General features: G+C 35.8%; 1 pseudogene across 1 annotated transcript in view; it reads left to right on the top strand.

Moving 5' to 3' along the window:
• Nucleotides 1-20,185, top strand: part of LOC307057543 (coiled-coil domain-containing protein 150-like) — a 148,033-nt pseudogene that overhangs the window by 89,445 nt on the left and 38,403 nt on the right. Inside the window, exons 16-17 of the transcript in view lie at nt 18,633-18,740; nt 19,864-20,007. The product of the transcript in view is annotated as a coiled-coil domain-containing protein 150-like (transcript). The remainder of the gene's footprint in view (nt 1-18,632; nt 18,741-19,863; nt 20,008-20,185) is intronic.

The raw sequence follows: 20,185 nt of genomic DNA, 5'->3' as shown, positions 1-20,185 counted from the left end.
ACAGTGTAAGCATGTGTAACTTCTTTAACTATAACGTTTGTGTATGTATACCCTTGGTAACCAAGCAACTAGAATGTGTCTTCAAATGGGTTCTAACAATCTGACTATACTGGCAAAGGGGACCTCATTAGATATGCTTTGTTTCTTCATGAGGACATACTTTACACTAGTATTTTCTTCATTCTGAAAGCAAAGGAACACATCTTAAAGTATATTTTCCATCCCAGCTTCATTTAGAACGTTGTGTTGTTTCTCATAGTAAAGGGGGCACTCACTGAAAAATAATTCTAGGTTTAGTTGATTTTGTCTTTTTAAATTGCTGATGCTTCCAAGAAGGAGGAAGTCTCCAGAGAGGCCTGCATCTTCAAAATTACTTTAAAGCCATAGGCCCCGTGTCAACAATGTAAAGGAACGAAGTTCATCAGTTGTTTGGCCCAGTGTTAGGCCAAACCCTACACACCATGTGACCTTTGCACCTACCGTGACTTCTGTGAGGTCTTCTCAGGAGATTGGAGACTCTGGGATCTCTCTAAAGACTCTTTTGAATGCCATTAAAACCATGGAGGGAAGACTGGAAGGTAAAATAGACATTCTTGCCTCAAGACCATTAAAAAATGATGAGTCACCAAATTTTCTTCACCGGGATTCGGTAAGTGAAGGCCACAAATTAAATCATAAGGAAATTTCAGATTTATACAACAATGAAGAAAAGTAGTAACATCTAGAAAGATAACGTTTGGAGGTGTGAGTAACAACAAGGAAAGAACTTCTTCACAAACAGCAAAAACTGATGATGTAGATCAAAACCATCATTCTGGCTATTGCATACTTAGTTTTTGATTTGGACACAGAAATGTCATATTTGGCTTAAGAGTAACCATTGAGATTTTTAATCTAATTTTCACTTTAAAAATTAATGCTAATAGTCTTAACATTTACAGTAAAATGGGTAAAGCCTGATTTTCAAGTAGAAATACATAAATAGAAGCCCTGAGAACTTGAACACTGGAAAATACTTCCCAAAGAAAACTTACTAGAGCATCCATCTTTGTTTGGTATTTAAAAATAGAAAGTACTGTAGCTTGTCTTCTAGAGTTAACTACAATTTAGACCCTTTCTGTAAGCACTTTTGCTAGTGGCCTTTTCATTTTTATAAATAATTTATAAGCACTGGTAAAATTATAAAAACTATATTCTTCCTAATGTGCTTTTCTAGAACAAAATCCAATAGGTTTTCAAAACCTTCTAAGTTAGCATCTTTTGTACTATTCTTGAACCCTTACATAAAATGTTAAAGTATTTTTAACGTTACAGGTTAAAAGTTATAAGGAAGTATAATATTGAGGAAGATATGGGGAAAAGGCATTCTTCTTTGCTGCTGTTTGGAGTGCCCTTTTCCTGTGGAGGACAATTTGGCTTTGTTTATCACTTTACACCCACAGTTGTACTTTTTCCTACAGGTACACTAGCTTGTACATAAGACATGTTTACAAGGTTACTTTCTGAAGTATTGTTTGTTATTAGCAAAAGACTAGAAACAACCAAAATTCCATCAGTAAGAGGCTGGCTAAATAAATCATGGTATATCCATAGTTTGGAATACTGTTTGAAGATATATTTATCTTAATCGTAACATATCTATTATTAGGTTAAAACAGTCAAGGTTCAGAAGAGTATACAGAGTATTTTACTATTTGTGTGCAAAAGGGTTGGGGCGATGAAGTATACATATGTATTCACTTTTGAATAGAGTCTCTCTAAAATGAATCGTAATAAATTGGCAACATTATTTTCGAGGAAGGAAACTGGGTGGCTGGGAGATTTTTCACTTTATCCTTTTGTACCTTAAGAGTAATGTGAATGTGCTACCCATCCAGAAAAAATTTATGAACATTTTATTTTCAACAGAAGTAAAAGTAGAGAAAGGATGGTCTTTTCAACAAATGTGCTAAAGCAATTGGGTATCATATGCAGAAACAAAAAAACAAAATACCTTTGATCCATACCTCTTACCATATATAAAAATTAACTCAAAATGGATGAAAGCCCTAAAGGTAAAACTTAAAACTGTAAAACTTCTGAAACATAGGATGAAACCATTGTGATCTTGGATTACACTAAGATTTCTTAGATTTGACATCAAAAGCATGATCCATAAAGGAAAAAATGTAACATTGACAACGTATGCTCTTCAAAGACATTGTTAAGAAAATGACAAGCTACAGGCTGGGGGAAGAAAACATTTGCAAATCACATATCTGATAAAGGTCTTGTCTCCACAGTTTATTAAAAACTCTCAAAACTCACTAAGAAGGAAAAACAATCTGGAAAAAAAAAAGGCGCAAAGTATTTTATTTATTTGGTGAACACACGTTTCACCAAAAAAGATATACGGATGATAAATAAGCACCTGAAAAGATGTTAAACATCAGTCATTAGGGAAATGCAAATTAAAACTGCAGTGAGGTACTACCACAAACTATTAGAATGTCTAAGATTGAAAAACTGATTACCCCAAGTGTTAGTGAGGATGTGGAGGAACTCTCATACATTGCTGAAGGGAATGTAAAATCACTCAGCCACTCTGGAAAATAGTTTGGTAGTTTCTTTAAAAGTGAGACATACTACGACCATACAACCCAGGCATTCCACTCCTATGCATTCACCAAAGATAAATGAAGGCGTATATCTACACGAAGATCTGTATACAACTGCCCAGAGCAACTCTGCTTGTAACAGCTTAAAACTGGAACAACTCCAGTGTTCAGCAGGACACTATTCAGCAACAGAAAGGAAGAAGTATTGATATATAAAGAAGAGTGAGTGAATCTCACAATAATTGTGCTGAGTGGAAAATCGTTCAAAAATGAGTACATCAAATATGATTTCATTTATATAAAATTCTAGGAAATAAAAGTGAATTGATTGTGACAGAAAAGAGGTCAGTGGTAGCCTTGGGTGGATGTGTAGGAACAGGGAGAGATAGAAGTGGGGGAAATTACAAAAAGGCATAAGGGAACTTTTGGGATAATGGAAGTGTTCATTATCATGATTATGGTTTATACATATATCAAAATTGTACACTTTAAATATACATAGCTTATTGTATTTCAACTATATCTCAGTAAGGCTGTTTTAAAAAATGTGAATGTATTATACTAAAATTAATTATTTTTAAATGTTTAAAATAACATTCTTGAAATGACAAAAGCAGTAGCGATAGAGAACAAATTACTGGTTGCCAGGGGACCTGGGATGAGTTTGGGGGAGGGTGTGAACACAGAGAAGTAGCACAAGTGAGTTCTTTGCGGCAGTGGAGCAGTTCTGTATCTTGATTGTCGTGATCACAGGAATATGTGCATGGGGTCAAATTACATAGAGCTACGTGCATGTGTGCATACACAGATGAATGCAGGTTAAAAAAATGGTGAAGGGCTTCCCTGGTGGCGCAGTGGTTGAGAGTCCGCCTGCCGATGCAGGGGACGCGGGTTCGTGCCCCGGTCCGGGAAGATCCCACATGCCGCGGAGTGGCTTGGCCTGTGATCCATGGCCGCTGAGCCTGCGTGTCCGGAGCCTGTGCTCCGCAACGGGAGAGGCCACAACAGTGAGAGGCCGACGTACCACACACACACACACAAAAAGTTCCATTTCATCCATTTCTTAGGTGTCTCACAGTTTCTATAGTGTTATGTTTTTATAGTTTTATATTAGAAAATATATGTAAGGGGCAATATTAGGGTAGGAGATTAAGAAGTACAGACTACTGTGTATAAAATAAGCTACAAGGATATATTGTACATTACATGGAATATAGCCGATATTTTATAATAACTATAAATGGAGTATAATCTTTAAAAATTGTGAATCCCTATGTTGTATAGTTGAAACTTACATAATATTATAAATCAACTCTACCTCAATTTTTAAAAATATGTATCTATATATATTTAGATCATTTGAAACAGTAGGAGGATATGACCTTGACCTAAATACTGGTATTTCCGAGACTGCCTGGTAAGCTAGCTGTGGAAGCTACTTGGATTTTAATGACACAGAAACATCAGATCTCTGAGGGCAGCAGGATTTATTTGCTTCTGTGTTCTTCCCCATTTCAGTGTCCTGAATTAGAAATTCTTCCAGAAAAGAAACCCAGTATAAAAAGTAAAGTGCTTTATAGATGAGAACATGCCTTCTCACAAGTTTCAGGGCATTTTATTGAGTACTCTGAGGCTGGGGGTAGCGTCAGTTACCTGAGAAATATTGTGGAATAAGGATATTCTGTGTTTTGTTTGAAGAGAGGCAAATCGAAAATTCTTGAGTGTTCATCAGTATTTTCCACTGAGTTCTAAGGTTAACAGCAGTTTGCTTACGTTTAAAATGAGAATAAGTGTTGCATCAATACCTCTCTTTAGAGGCAGCCATTCTAATTCTGAACCTTAAGTGAATACACTTAAGGGGGAGCCATGGAACATGTTTTATACTGTACACTGTGGAAAAGAGCACCAGAAACAGGCAAAGATGAGAAAAAGGATTCTGCTGATGGAACAAGAGAGATTTCCTAAGACAAAATGTGTTTTCATGTAGCCTTTCTAAAAAAAACGAAGTATTAGCACTCAAATTTTAACAGTGCTTGAAAACAATCAGTGGCTACAACCAAGAGGCGTTTGCCCTTCAGAGGTGGGAAACAAGAAAAGATACTGAGAGAGGAAAAAGTTGATTTAAATTAAAAATTTTGGATGAATTTTTTTCTGATTCAGAGATAAGCTCAGTAATGTTAATTGTCGATTTGTATTGAGAGGGTTGGGAATAAGAGGAAGAAAATGTAGAAAAACACACAATTTGGAGATTTGTGAGTAAATATTAATGATTTTATTCCCCCAAATCATCTTTTCTTTAAAGTGAAAGATGTGAGTAGTCAGCTTTATGAGTTAGTTTTCAAATATAATTCAGCCTATAAGAATTCTGTTAATTCAACTTTCGTAATTCTCTGTGGGTAAACACAAGACTCTTGTCTCCTTACATATTGACAATTCTAATTATCCGTACTCAGAAAGGGTTTTGAATACTAGATACCACAATTTCTTTAAAATTGAAATATTTTACCCACAAAGTCTCACTGTTATATTCATGAGTCATGTTAATTTGGACTTTCCATAAATGCTATAAACCAAATGAATTATCTCAGTACATGTATAAGGCTATAGCCTATTTTATTTGTTGAAATAGCTATTTTAGTAGAAGTAGCGTCATTAGAAAATCAGGATCGCTTTTTACAAGGTTTAAGGATTTTCTGTGATTTTTTTCTGCAAAACTTGTGACATCTTTTTTTTTCTGTTTTGGAGTTTGTGCGTGTGTATATATATATATATGTGTGTATATATATATATATATATATACACACATATATATATATATGTATATATACGTATATTTATATATATATATATATTTCGTTAATGAGACTTGTTTTTTTATTCTTCTGTTTTTCCTCTAGATAAAAGTTAAGCAGCTAGAAGAACAACTACATTCTTTTTCTGAAACCAGTTCACAGAACGACCATCTACGCAAGTTGAATAAGGCACTAGAGGGCAAATATGCTCAGGTGTGATTAATAGCTATAAAACAGATTGCTTCTATGTTGTTTTAATTAGCTTTTAAGAAATTGGTGACTTTCTCCCCACCTCACCGTATGATCCCAGAAAGATGAATATTCTCTCACTTGACTCAATTTATCAAAAATATTTTAAACACCCTCGATGTACAAGGTTCCACTCAACCACAGAAGAGTTCATAAAGATGCCTGAAGCAGTATTGGGACATTGAACTTGCATGCTCTAATTGCAGGATTAGGAATGTACTCGGCAGACTTTATTATAGAATAGAAGGTTATGCCTTTCAGAAACAAAATAGATTGTATTGTGAGCATGCATAGGGAACATCATCATGATGAAAGCCTCGAGAATATTATAGAGGAAGTGTTTTTTTAATTTGAACCTTAAAACTTTTGGCAGAGGTGAGGAACAAGTATCTTTGGGTTTTTAATTACAGGCGAACGCAGAACTCATTGCCAACAAGATATACTTGCAATAGTGCACTTGAAAGAGGTATTAGTAGTGAAGGTGCTTACTTGTTAGCATGGTGGCTATTGAGACTGAGACTATTGAGACTATTAACAATGATTTACAAATTTATCACATTATTTATTTTTAATTTTTAACAGTGTAAGCATGTGTAACTTCTTTAACTATAACGTTTGTGTATGTATGCCCTTGGTAACCAAGCAACTAGAATGTGTCTTCAAATGGGTTCTAACAATCTGACTATACTGGCAAAGGGGACCTCATTAGATATGCTTTGTTTCTTCATGAGGACATACTTTACACTAGTATTTTCTTCATTCTGAAAGCAAAGGAACACATTTTAAAGTATATTTTCCATCCCAGCTTCATTTAGAACGTTGTGCTGTTTCTCATAGTAAAGGGGGCACTCACTGAAAAATAATTCTAGGTTTAGTTGATTTTGTCTTTTTAAATTGCTGATGCTTCCAAGAAGGAGGAAGTCTCCAGAGAGGCCTGCATCTTCAAAATTACTTTAAAGCCATAGGCCTGGTGTCAACAATGTAAAGGAACGAAGTTCATCAGTTGTTTTGCCCAGTGTTAGGCCAAACCCTACACACCATGTGACCTTTGCACCTACCGTGACTTCTGTGAGGTCTTCTCAGGAGATTGGAGACTCTGGGATCTCTCTAAAGACTCTTTTGAATGCCATTAAAACCATGGAGGGAAGACTGGAAGGTAAAATAGACATTCTTGCCTCAAGACCATTAAAAAATGATGAGTCACCAAATTTTCTTCACCGGGATTCAGTAAGTGAAGGCCACAAATTAAATCATAAGGAAATTTCAGATTTATACAACAATGAAGAAAAGTAGTAACATCTAGAAAGATAACGTTTGGAGGTGTGAGTAACAACAAGGAAAGAACTTCTTCACAAACAGCAAAAACTGATGATGTAGATCAAAACCATCATTCTGGCTATTGCATACTTAGTTTTTGATTTGGACACAGAAATGTCATATTTGGCTTAAGAGTAACCATTGAGATTTTTTTTTTTTTTTTTTTTTTTTTTTTTTTTTTTTTTTTTTGCGGTAGGCGGGCCTCTCACTGCTGTGGCCTCTCCCCCTGCGGAGCACAGGCTCCGGAGCACAGGCTCAGCGGCCATGGCTCACGGGCCCAGCCGCTCCGCGGCATGCGGGATCCTCCCAGACCGGGGCACGAACCCGTGTCCCCTGCATCGGCAGGCGGACTCTCAACCACTGCGCCACCAGGGAAGCCCCCACCATTGAGATTTTTAATCTAATTTTCACTTTAAAAATTAATGCTAATAGTCTTAACATTTACAGTAAAATGGGTAAAGCCTGATTTTCAAGTAGAAATACATAAATAGAAGCCCTGAGAACTTGAACACTGGAAAATACTTCCCAAAGAAAACTTACTAGAGCATCCATCTTTGTTTGGTATTTAAAAATAGAAAGTACTGTAGCTTGTCTTCTAGAGTTAACTACAATTTAGACCCTTTCTGTAAGCACTTTTGCTAGTGGCCTTTTCATTTTTATAAATAATTTATAAGCACTGGTAAAATTATAAAAACTATATTCTTCCTAATGTGCTTTTCTAGAACAAAATCCAATAGGTTTTCAAAACCTTATAACTTAGCATCTTTTGTAGTATTCTTGAACCCTTACAGAAGACGTTAAAGTATTTTTAACGTTACAGTTTAAAAGTTATAAGGAAGTATAATTTGAGGAAGGTGTGGGGAAAAGGCAATCTTCTTTGCTGCTGTTTGGAGTGCCCTTTTCCTGTGGAGGACAATTTGGCTTTGTTTATCACCTTACACCCACAGTTGTACTTTTTCCTACAGATACACTAGCTTGTACATAAGACATGTTTACAAGGTTACTTTCTGAAGTATTGTTTGTTATTAGCAAAACACTAGAAACAACCAAAATTCCATCAGTAAGAGGCTGGCTAAATAAATCATGGTATATCCATAGTTTGGAATACTGTTTGAAGATATATTTATCTTAATCGTAACATATCTATTATTAGGTTAAAACAGTCAAGGTTCAGAAGAGTATACAGAGTATTTTACTATTTGTGTGCAAAAGGGTTGGGGCGATGAAGTATACATATGTATTCACTTTTGAATAGAGTCTCTCTAAAATGAATCGTAATAAATTGGCAACATTATTTTCGAGGAAGGAAACTGGGTGGCTGGGAGATTTTTCACTTTATCCTTTTGTACCTTAAGAGTAATGTGAATGTGCTACCCATCCAGAAAAAATTTATGAACATTTTATTTTCAACAGAAGTAAAAGTAGAGAAAGGATGGTCTTTTCAACAAATGTGCTAAAGCAATTGGGTATCATATGCAGAAACAAAAAAACAAAATACCTTTGATCCATACCTCTTACCATATATAAAAATTAACTCAAAATGGATGAAAGCCCTAAAGGTAAAACTTAAAACTGTAAAACTTCTGAAACATAGGATGAAACCATTGTGATCTTGGATTACACTAAGATTTCTTAGATTTGACATCAAAAGCATGATCCATAAAGGAAAAAATGTAACATTGACAACGTATGCTCTTCAAAGACATTGTTAAGAAAATGACAAGCTACAGGCTGGGGGAAGAAAACATTTGCAAATCACATATCTGATAAAGGTCTTGTCTCCACAGTTTATTAAAAACTCTCAAAACTCACTAAGAAGGAAAAACAATCTGAAAAAAAAAAAGGCTCAAAGTATTTTATTTATTTGGTGAACACACGTTTCACCAAAAAAGATATACGGATGATAAATAAGCACCTGAAAAGATGTTAAACATCAGTCATTAGGGAAATGCAAATTAAAACTGCAGTGAGGTACTACCACACACTATTAGAATGTCTAAGATTGAAAAACTGATTACCCCAAGTGTTAGTGAGGATGTGGAGGAACTCTCATACATTGCTGAAGGGAATGTAAAATCACTCAGCCACTCTGGAAAATAGTTTGGTAGTTTCTTTAAAAGTGAGACATACTACGACCATACAACCCAGTCATTCCACTCCTATGCATTCACCAAAGATAAATGAAAGCGTATATCTACACGAAGATCTGTATACAACTGCCCAGAGCAACTCTACTTGTAACAGCTTAAAACTGGAACAACTCCAGTGTTCAGCAGAACACTATTCAGCAACAGAAAGGAAGAAGTATTGATATATAAAGAAGAGTGAGTGAATCTCACAATAATTGTGCTGAGTGGAAAATCATTCAAAAATGAGTACATCAAATATGATTTCATTTATATAAAATTCTAGGAAATAAAAGTGAATTGATTGTGACAGAAAAGAGGTCAGTGGTAGCCTTGGGTGGATGTGTAGGAACAGGGAGAGATAGAAGTGGGGGAAATTACAAAAAGGCATAAGGGAACTTTTGGGATAATGGAAGTGTTCATTATCATGATTATGGTTTATACATATATCAAAATTGTACACTTTAAATATACATAGCTTATTGTATTTCAACTATATCTCAGTAAGGCTGTTTTTAAAAATGTGAATGTATTATACTAAAATTAATTATTTTTAAATGTTTAAAATAACATTCTTGAAATGACAAAAGCAGTAGCGATAGAGAACAAATAACTGGTTGCCAGGGGACATGGGATGAGTTTGGGGGAGGGTGTGAACACAGAGAAGTAGCACAAGTGAGTTCTTTGCGGCAGTGGAGCAGTTCTGTATCTTGATTGTCGTGATCACAGGAATATGTGCATGGGGTCAAATTACATAGAGCTACGTGCATGTGTGCATACACAGATGAATGCAGGTTAAAAAAATGGTGAAGGGCTTCCCTGGTGGTGCAGTGGTTGAGAGTCCGCCTGCCGATGCAGGGGACGCGGGTTCGTGCCCCGGTCCGGGAAGATCCCACATGCCGCGGAGCGGCTGGGCCCGTGAGCCATGGCCGCTGAGCCTGCGTGTCCAGAGCCTGTGCTCCGCAACGGGAGAGGCCACAACAGTGAGAGGCCGACGTACCACACACACACACACACAAAGTTCCTTTTCATCCATTTCTTAGGTGTCTCACAGTTTCTATAGTGTTATGTTTTTATAGTTTTATATTAGAAAATATATGTAAGGGGCAATATTAGGGTAGGAGATTAAGAAGTACAGACTGGGCTTCCCTGGTGGCGCAGTGGTTGAGAGTCCGCCTGCCGATGCAGGGGACACGGGTTCGTGCCCCGGTCCGGGAAGATCCCACATGCCGCGGAGCGGCTGGGCCTGTGAGCCATGCATGGCCGCTGAGCCTGTGCGTCCGGAGCCTGTGCTCCGCAACGGGAGAGGCCACAAAAGTGAGAGGCCCGCGTACTGCAAAAAAAAAAAAAAAAAAAAAAAAAAAAAAAAAGAAGTACAGACTACTGTATATAAAATAAGCTACAGGGATATACTGTACATTACATGGAATATAGCCGATATTTTATAATAACTATAAATGGAGTATAATCTTTAAAAATTGTGAATCCCTATGTTGTATAGTTGAAACTTACATAATATTATAAATCAACTCTACCTCAATTTTTAAAAATATGTATCTATATATATTTAGATCATTTGAAACAGTAGGAGGATATGACCTTGACCTAAATACTGGTATTTCGGAGACTGCCTGGTAAGCTAGCTGTGGAAGCTACTTGGATTTTAATGACACAGAAACATCAGGTCTCTGAGGGCAGCAGGATTTATTTGCTTCTGTGTTCTTCCCCATTTCAGTGTCCTGAATTAGAAATTCTTCCAGAAAAGAAACCCAGTATAAAAAGTAAAGTGCTTTATAGATGAGAACATGCCTTCTCACAAGTTTCAGGGCATTTTATTGAGTACTCTGAGGCTGGGGGTAGCGTCAGTTACCTGAGAAATATTGTGGAATAAGGATATTCTGTGTTTTGTTTGAAGAGAGGCAAATCGAAAATTCTTGAGTGTTCATCAGTATTTTCCACTGAGTTCTAAGGTTAACAGCAGTTTGCTTACGTTTAAAATGAGAATAAGTGTTGCATCAATACCTCTCTTTAGAGGCAGCCATTCTAATTCTGAACCTTAAGTGAATACACTTAAGGGGGAGCCATGGAACATGTTTTATACTGTACACTGTGGAAAAGAGCACCAGAAACAGGCAAAGATGAGAAAAAGGATTCTGCTGATGGAACAAGAGAGATTTCCTAAGACAAAATGTGTTTTCATGTAGCCTTTCTAAAAAAAACGAAGTATTAGCACTCAAATTTTAACAGTTCTTGAAAACAATCAGTGGCTACAACCAAGAGGAGTTTGCCCTTCAGAGGTGGGAAACAAGAAAAGATACTGAGAGAGGAAAAAGTTGATTTAAATTAAAAATTTTGGATGAATTTTTTTCTGATTCAGAGATAAGCTCAGTAATGTTAATTGTCGATTTGTATTGAGAGGGTTGGGAATAAGAGGAAGAAAATGTAGAAAAACACACAATTTGGAGATTTGTGAGTAAATATTAATGATTTTATTCCCCCAAATCATCTTTTCTTTAAAGTGAAAGATGTGAGTAGTCAGCTTTATGAGTTAGTTTTCAAATATAATTCAGCCTATAAGAATTCTGTTAATTCAACTTTCGTAATTCTCTGTGGGTAAACACAAGACTCTTGTCTCCTTATATATTGACAATTCTAATTATCCGTACTCAGAAAGGGTTTTGAATACTAGATACCACAATTTCTTTAAAATTGAAATATTTTACCCACAGTCTCACTGTTATATTCATGAGTCATGTTAATTTGGACTTTCCATAAATGCTATAAACCAAATAAATTATCTCAGTACATGTATAAGGCTATAGCCTATTTTATTTGTTGAAATAGCTATTTTAGTAGAAGTAGCGTCATTAGAAAATCAGGATCGCTTTTTACAAGGTTTAAGGATTTTCTGTGATTTTTTTCTGCAAAACTTGTGACATCTTTTTTTTTCTGTTTTGGAGTGTGTGTGTGTGTGTACATATATATATGTGTGTATATATATATATATATATACACACATATATATATATGTATATATACGTATATTTATATATATATATATTTCGTTAATGAGACTTGTTTTTTTATTCTTCTGTTTTTCCTCTAGATAAAAGTTAAGCAGCTAGAAGAACAACTACATTCTTTTTCTGAAACCAGTTCACAGAACGACCATCTACGCAAGTTGAATAAGGCACTAGAGGGCAAATATGCTCAGGTGTGATTAATAGCTATAAAACAGATTGCTTCTATGTTGTTTTAATTAGCTTTTAAGAAATTGGTGACTTTCTCCCCACCTCACCGTATGATCCCAGAAAGATGAATATTCTCTCACTTGACTCAATTTATCAAAAATATTTTAAACACCCTCGATGTACAAGGTTCCACTCAACCACAGAAGAGTTCATAAAGATGCCTGAAGCAGTATTGGGACATTGAACTTGCATGCTCTAATTGCAGGATTAGGAATGTACTCGGCAGACTTTATTATAGAATAGAAGGTTATGCCTTTCAGAAACAAAATAGATTGTATTGTGAGCATGCATAGGGAACATCATCATGATGAAAGCCTCGAGAATATTATAGAGGAAGTGTTTTTTTAATTTGAACCTTAAAACTTTTGGCAGAGGTGAGGAACAAGTATCTTTGGGTTTTTAATTACAGGCGAACGCAGAACTCATTGCCAACAAGATATACTTGCAATAGTGCACTTGAAAGAGGTATTAGTAGTGAAGGTGCTTACTTGTTAGCATGGTGGCTATTGAGACTGAGACTATTGAGACTATTAACAATGATTTACAAATTTATCACATTATTTATTTTTAATTTTTAACAGTGTAAGCATGTGTAACTTCTTTAACTATAACGTTTGTGTATGTATGCCCTTGGTAACCAAGCAACTAGAATGTGTCTTCAAATGGGTTCTAACAATCTGACTATACTGGCAAAGGGGACCTCATTAGATATGCTTTGTTTCTTCATGAGGACATACTTTACACTAGTATTTTCTTCATTCTGAAAGCAAAGGAACACATTTTAAAGTATATTTTCCATCCCAGCTTCATTTAGAACGTTGTGCTGTTTCTCATAGTAAAGGGGGCACTCACTGAAAAATAATTCTAGGTTTAGTTGATTTTGTCTTTTTAAATTGCTGATGCTTCCAAGAAGGAGGAAGTCTCCAGAGAGGCCTGCATCTTCAAAATTACTTTAAAGCCATAGGCCTGGTGTCAACAATGTAAAGGAACGAAGTTCATCAGTTGTTTTGCCCAGTGTTAGGCCAAACCCTACACACCATGTGACCTTTGCACCTACCGTGACTTCTGTGAGGTCTTCTCAGGAGATTGGAGACTCTGGGATCTCTCTAAAGACTCTTTTGAATGCCATTAAAACCATGGAGGGAAGACTGGAAGGTAAAATAGACATTCTTGCCTCAAGACCATTAAAAAATGATGAGTCACCAAATTTTCTTCACCGGGATTCAGTAAGTGAAGGCCACAAATTAAATCATAAGGAAATTTCAGATTTATACAACAATGAAGAAAAGTAGTAACATCTAGAAAGATAACGTTTGGAGGTGTGAGTAACAACAAGGAAAGAACTTCTTCACAAACAGCAAAAACTGATGATGTAGATCAAAACCATCATTCTGGCTATTGCATACTTAGTTTTTGATTTGGACACAGAAATGTCATATTTGGCTTAAGAGTAACCATTGAGATTTTTAATCTAATTTTCACTTTAAAAATTAATGCTAATAGTCTTAACATTTACAGTAAAATGGGTAAAGCCTGATTTTCAAGTAGAAATACATAAATAGAAGCCCTGAGAACTTGAACACTGGAAAATACTTCCCAAAGAAAACTTACTAGAGCATCCATCTTTGTTTGGTATTTAAAAATAGAAAGTACTGTAGCTTGTCTTCTAGAGTTAACTACAATTTAGACCCTTTCTGTAAGCACTTTTGCTAGTGGCCTTTTCATTTTTATAAATAATTTATAAGCACTGGTAAAATTATAAAAACTATATTCTTCCTAATGTGCTTTTCTAGAACAAAATCCAATAGGTTTTCAAAACCTTATAACTTAGCATCTTTTGTAGTATTCTTGAACCCTTACAGAAGACGTTAAAGTATTTTTAACGTTACAGTTTAAAAGTTATAAGGAAGTATAATTTGAGGAAGGTGTGGGGAAAAGGCAATCTTCTTTGCTGCTGTTTGGAGTGCCCTTTTCCTGTGGAGGACAATTTGGCTTTGTTTATCACCTTACACCCACAGTTGTACTTTTTCCTACAGATACACTAGCTTGTACATAAGACATGTTTACAAGGTTACTTTCTGAAGTATTGTTTGTTATTAGCAAAAGACTAGAAACAACCAAAATTCCATCAGTAAGAGGCTGGCTAAATAAATCATGGTATATCCATAGTTTGGAATACTGTTTGAAGATATATTTATCTTAATCGTAACATATCTATTATTAGGTTAAAACAGTCAAGGTTCAGAAGAGTATACAGAGTATTTTACTATTTGTGTGCAAAAGGGTTGGGGCGATGAAGTATACATATGTATTCACTTTTGAATAGAGTCTCTCTAAAATGAATCGTAATAAATTGGCAACATTATTTTCGAGGAAGGAAACTGGGTGGCTGGGAGATTTTTCACTTTATCCTTTTGTACCTTAAGAGTAATGTGAATGTGCTACCCATCCAGAAAAAATTTATGAACATTTTATTTTCAACAGAAGTAAAAGTAGAGAAAGGATGGTCTTTTCAACAAATGTGCTAAAGCAATTGGGTATCATATGCAGAAACAAAAAAACAAAATACCTTTGATCCATACCTCTTACCATATATAAAAATTAACTCAAAATGGATGAAAGCCCTAAAGGTAAAACTTAAAACTGTAAAACTTCTGAAACATAGGATGAAACCATTGTGATCTTGGATTACACTAAGATTTCTTAGATTTGACATCAAAAGCATGATCCATAAAGGAAAAAATGTAACATTGACAACGTATGCTCTTCAAAGACATTGTTAAGAAAATGACAAGCTACAGGCTGGGGGAAGAAAACATTTGCAAATCACATATCTGATAAAGGTCTTGTCTCCACAGTTTATTAAAAACTCTCAAAACTCACTAAGAAGGAAAAACAATCTGAAAAAAAAAAAGGCTCAAAGTATTTTATTTATTTGGTGAACACACGTTTCACCAAAAAAGATATACGGATGATAAATAAGCACCTGAAAAGATGTTAAACATCAGTCATTAGGGAAATGCAAATTAAAACTGCAGTGAGGTACTACCACACACTATTAGAATGTCTAAGATTGAAAAACTGATTACCCCAAGTGTTAGTGAGGATGTGGAGGAACTCTCATACATTGCTGAAGGGAATGTAAAATCACTCAGCCACTCTGGAAAATAGTTTGGTAGTTTCTTTAAAAGTGAGACATACTACGACCATACAACCCAGTCATTCCACTCCTATGCATTCACCAAAGATAAATGAAAGCGTATATCTACACGAAGATCTGTATACAACTGCCCAGAGCAACTCTACTTGTAACAGCTTAAAACTGGAACAACTCCAGTGTTCAGCAGAACACTCTTCAGCAACAGAAAGGAAGAAGTATTGATATATAAAGAAGAGTGAGTGAATCTCACAATAATTGTGCTGAGTGGAAAATCATTCAAAAATGAGTACATCAAATATGATTTCATTTATATAAAATTCTAGGAAATAAAAGTGAATTGATTGTGACAGAAAAGAGGTCAGTGGTAGCCTTGGGTGGATGTGTAGGAACAGGGAGAGATAGAAGTGGGGGAAATTACAAAAAGGCATAAGGGAACTTTTGGGATAATGGAAGTGTTCATTATCATGATTATGGTTTATACATATATCAAAATTGTACACTTTAAATATACATAGCTTATTGTATTTCAACTATATCTCAGTAAGGCTGTTTTTAAAAATGTGAATGTATTATACTAAAATTAATTATTTTTAAATGTTTAAAATAACATTCTTGAAATGACAAAAGCAGTAGCGATAGAGAACAAATAACTGGTTGCCAGGGGACATGGGATGAGTTTGGGGGAGGGTGTGAACACAGAGAAGTAGCACAAGTGAGTTCTTTGCGGCAGTGGAGCAGTTCTGTATCTTGATTGTCGTGATCACAGGAATATGTGCATGGGGTCAAATTACATAGAGCTACGTGCATGTGTGCATACACAGATGAATGCAGGTTAAAAAAATGGTGAAGGGCTTCCCTGGTGGTGCAGTGGTTGAGAGTCCGCCTGCCGATGCAGGGGACGCGGGTTCGTGCCCCGGTCCGGGAAGATCCCACATGCCGCGGAGCGGCTGGGCCCGTGAGCCATGGCCGCTGAGCCTGCGTGTCCAGAGCCTGTGCTCCGCAACGGGAGAGGCCACAACAGTGAGAGGCCGACGTACCACACACACACACACACAAAGTTCCTTTTCATCCATTTCTTAGGTGTCTCACAGTTTCTATAGTGTTATGTTTTTATAGTTTTATATTAGAAAATATATGTAAGGGGCAATATTAGGGTAGGAGATTAAGAAGTACAGACTGGGCTTCCCTGGTGGCGCAGTGGTTGAGAGTCCGCCTGCCGATGCAGGGGACACGGGTTCGTGCCCCGGTCCGGGAAGATCCCACATGCCGCGGAGCGGCTGGGCCTGTGAGCCATGCATGGCCGCTGAGCCTGTGCGTCCGGAGCCTGTGCTCCGCAACGGGAGAGGCCACAAAAGTGAGAGGCCCGCGTACTGCAAAAAAAAAAAAAAAAAAAAAAAAAAAAAAGAAGTACAGACTACTGTATATAAAATAAGCTACAGGGATATACTGTACATTACATGGAATATAGCCGATATTTTATAATAACTATAAATGGAGTATAATCTTTAAAAATTGTGAATCCCTATGTTGTATAGTTGAAACTTACATAATATTATAAATCAACTCTACCTCAATTTTTAAAAATATGTATCTATATATATTTAGATCATTTGAAACAGTAGGAGGATATGACCTTGACCTAAATACTGGTATTTCGGAGACTGCCTGGTAAGCTAGCTGTGGAAGCTACTTGGATTTTAATGACACAGAAACATCAGGTCTCTGAGGGCAGCAGGATTTATTTGCTTCTGTGTTCTTCCCCATTTCAGTGTCCTGAATTAGAAATTCTTCCAGAAAAGAAACCCAGTATAAAAAGTAAAGTGCTTTATAGATGAGAACATGCCTTCTCACAAGTTTCAGGGCATTTTATTGAGTACTCTGAGGCTGGGGGTAGCGTCAGTTACCTGAGAAATATTGTGGAATAAGGATATTCTGTGTTTTGTTTGAAGAGAGGCAAATCGAAAATTCTTGAGTGTTCATCAGTATTTTCCACTGAGTTCTAAGGTTAACAGCAGTTTGCTTACGTTTAAAATGAGAATAAGTGTTGCATCAATACCTCTCTTTAGAGGCAGCCATTCTAATTCTGAACCTTAAGTGAATACACTTAAGGGGGAGCCATGGAACATGTTTTATACTGTACACTGTGGAAAAGAGCACCAGAAACAGGCAAAGATGAGAAAAAGGATTCTGCTGATGGAACAAGAGAGATTTCCTAAGACAAAATGTGTTTTCATGTAGCCTTTCTAAAAAAAACGAAGTATTAGCACTCAAATTTTAACAGTTCTTGAAAACAATCAGTGGCTACAACCAAGAGGAGTTTGCCCTTCAGAGGTGGGAAACAAGAAAAGATACTGAGAGAGGAAAAAGTTGATTTAAATTAAAAATTTTGGATGAATTTTTTTCTGATTCAGAGATAAGCTCAGTAATGTTAATTGTCGATTTGTATTGAGAGGGTTGGGAATAAGAGGAAGAAAATGTAGAAAAACACACAATTTGGAGATTTGTGAGTAAATATTAATGATTTTATTCCCCCAAATCATCTTTTCTTTAAAGTGAAAGATGTGAGTAGTCAGCTTTATGAGTTAGTTTTCAAATATAATTCAGCCTATAAGAATTCTGTTAATTCAACTTTCGTAATTCTCTGTGGGTAAACACAAGACTCTTGTCTCCTTATATATTGACAATTCTAATTATCCGTACTCAGAAAGGGTTTTGAATACTAGATACCACAATTTCTTTAAAATTGAAATATTTTACCCACAGTCTCACTGTTATATTCATGAGTCATGTTAATTTGGACTTTCCATAAATGCTATAAACCAAATAAATTATCTCAGTACATGTATAAGGCTATAGCCTATTTTATTTGTTGAAATAGCTATTTTAGTAGAAGTAGCGTCATTAGAAAATCAGGATCGCTTTTTACAAGGTTTAAGGATTTTCTGTGATTTTTTTCTGCAAAACTTGTGACATCTTTTTTTTTCTGTTTTGGAGTGTGTGTGTGTGTGTACATATATATATGTGTGTATATATATATATATATATACACACATATATATATATGTATATATACGTATATTTATATATATATATATTTCGTTAATGAGACTTGTTTTTTTATTCTTCTGTTTTTCCTCTAGATAAAAGTTAAGCAGCTAGAAGAACAACTACATTCTTTTTCTGAAACCAGTTCACAGAACGACCATCTACGCAAGTTGAATAAGGCACTAGAGGGCAAATATGCTCAGGTGTGTTTAATAGCTATAAAACAGATTGCTTCTATGTTGTTTTAATTAGCTTTTAAGAAATTGGTGACTTTCTCCCCACCTCACCGTATGATCCCAGAAAGATGAATATTCTCTCACTTGACTCAATTTATCAAAAATATTTTAAACACCCTCGATGTACAAGGTTCCACTCAACCACAGAAGAGTTCATAAAGATGCCTGAAGCAGTATTGGGACATTGAACTTGCATGCTCTAATTGCAGGATTAGGAATGTACTCGGCAGACTTTATTATAGAATAGAAGGTTATGCCTTTCAGAAACAAAATAGATTGTATTGTGAGCATGCATAGGGAACATCATCATGATGAAAGCCTCGAGAATCTCTATCATAGAGGAAGTGTTTTTTTAATTTGAACCTTAAAACTTTTGGCAGAGGTGAGGAACAAGTATCTTTGGGTTTTTAATTACAGGCGAACGCAGAACTCATTGCCAACAAGATATACTTGCAATAGCGCACTTGAAAGAGGTATTAGTAGTGAAGGTGCTTACTTGTTAGCATGGTGGCTATTGAGACTGAGACTATTGAGACTATTAACAATGATTTACAAATTTATCACATTATTTATTTTTAATTTTTAACAGTGTAAGCATGTGTAACTTCTTTAACTATAACGTTTGTGTATGTATACCCTTGGTAACCAAGCAACTAGAATGTGTCTTCAAATGGGTTCTAACAATCTGACTATACTGGCAAAGGGGACCTCATTAGATATGCTTTGTTTCTTCATGAGGACATACTTTACACTAGTATTTTCTTCATTCTGAAAGCAAAGGAACACATCTTAAAGTATATTTTCCATCCCAGCTTCATTTAGAACGTTGTGTTGTTTCTCATAGTAAAGGGGGCACTCACTGAAAAATAATTCTAGGTTTAGTTGATTTTGTCTTTTTAAATTGCTGATGCTTCCAAGAAGGAGGAAGTCTCCAGAGAGGCCTGCATCTTCAAAATTACTTTAAAGCCATAGGCCCCGTGTCAACAATGTAAAGGAACGAAGTTCATCAGTTGTTTGGCCCAGTGTTAGGCCAAACCCTACACACCATGTGACCTTTGCACCTACCGTGACTTCTGTGAGGTCTTCTCAGGAGATTGGAGACTCTGGGATCTCTCTAAAGACTCTTTTGAATGCCATTAAAACCATGGAGGGAAGACTGGAAGGTAAAATAGACATTCTTGCCTCAAGACCATTAAAAAATGATGAGTCACCAAATTTTCTTCACCGGGATTCGGTAAGTGAAGGCCACAAATTAAATCATAAGGAAATTTCAGATTTATACAACAATGAAGAAAAGTAGTAACATCTAGAAAGATAACGTTTGGAGGTGTGAGTAACAACAAGGAAAGAACTTCTTCACAAACAGCAAAAACTGATGATGTAGATCAAAACCATCATTCTGGCTATTGCAT

The sequence above is a fragment of the Hyperoodon ampullatus genome (assembly GCF_949752795.1).
Source record: "Hyperoodon ampullatus genome assembly, chromosome: 8".
Classification (NCBI taxonomy): Eukaryota; Metazoa; Chordata; class Mammalia; order Artiodactyla; family Ziphiidae; genus Hyperoodon; species Hyperoodon ampullatus.
The sequence above is the reverse complement of the archived record's forward strand: the minus strand, read 5'-3'. Positions and strand labels throughout refer to the sequence as shown.